Genomic DNA, 1,158 nt, shown 5'->3' on the forward strand with positions numbered 1-1,158 from the left:
TTATAACATCAGAGGAATCATACCAGATATTAAACATTGATACCAATTTATGGATAAGATTCCCAGGTACCACAAATAAAGAATAATACCAGATACCTAGTGCCAAAACTAGGGATACCAAATACCAAACAACAAATACCGAATGATATACAAAATAAGGCAAATACCAACTCCCAGATACGAAATGAAAATGAATACCAGATACCAAACATATACAAAATACCGTGTTAGATTTCGCAACCAAGTAATAAAAGCATAAAATTCGAGGTCCCAGATACCAAATACCAAAACTAAACAATAGATACTGAATACCATATAATAAATAATACCAAATGTGAACTGGCATGCACTTACTGCCAAACGCCACTAATACCAACCCACAAATACCTAATGCAAACTGATACCAACTCACAAACCCCTAATACCAACAAGGACGAACTCACAAGTACCTAATACCAACTAATACCTTGAATACCCCAACCACCAACTAACAACCGCTACCAAATACCACAAATCACGAACCTAATCTAGTGATAAAATAACCAATTGTCAAAAACATAGAAACACCACCTTGGCAGGAACCACAAAATACCAGTCAATACCACCAAAAAAAAAAATGTGATCAGCTGACTAATATAAACACATAACTTCCAAATTCCAGTTAATACCACTAAAGACTCTGGAATACCATCTTAATACCAGCGAATACCACCTAATACCGTCACATACCAACCCGTAAATACCTAATGCAAACTGATACCAACCCACATATACTTAATACCAATAGCAAATTCTAGCACAGCCAATCAGATACCAGCGAACATCGTCTCACATCTATAGTTACCTGCGGATACCATTTAATCAGATACCAATGAATACTACTCAGTACCCAAGAAATATTACCTGATACCATCGATATACCACGTCATCTAACAGGGATCAGTTAATACCACGAAATACCAAGGGATGCCACTCAATACCGCCACCTTACCACCATATCCACCAAAAATAAATCAATACCAACCAAAATACCAGGAAGTACCACTTATTACCACCAACACACCGTCCTATCCACCAAAATTAACAGTCAGTACCACCCCTGTACCAAAGAAAACCACTGCATACCACCCACATACCCTCAACATCAGCTTCCACCCC

The 1,158-nt window shown here is 37.7% G+C and overlaps 1 protein-coding gene across 1 annotated transcript in view; it reads right to left on the minus strand.

The window, feature by feature from the left end:
* The window catches only part of LOC119588947 (EGF-like repeat and discoidin I-like domain-containing protein 3), a 110,464-nt gene that overhangs the window by 18,268 nt on the left and 91,038 nt on the right, over nucleotides 1-1,158 (minus strand). The window lies entirely within an intron of this gene.

The sequence above is a fragment of the Penaeus monodon genome, chromosome 24, assembly GCF_015228065.2.
Source record: "Penaeus monodon isolate SGIC_2016 chromosome 24, NSTDA_Pmon_1, whole genome shotgun sequence".
Lineage (NCBI taxonomy): Eukaryota > Metazoa > Arthropoda > Malacostraca > Decapoda > Penaeidae > Penaeus > Penaeus monodon.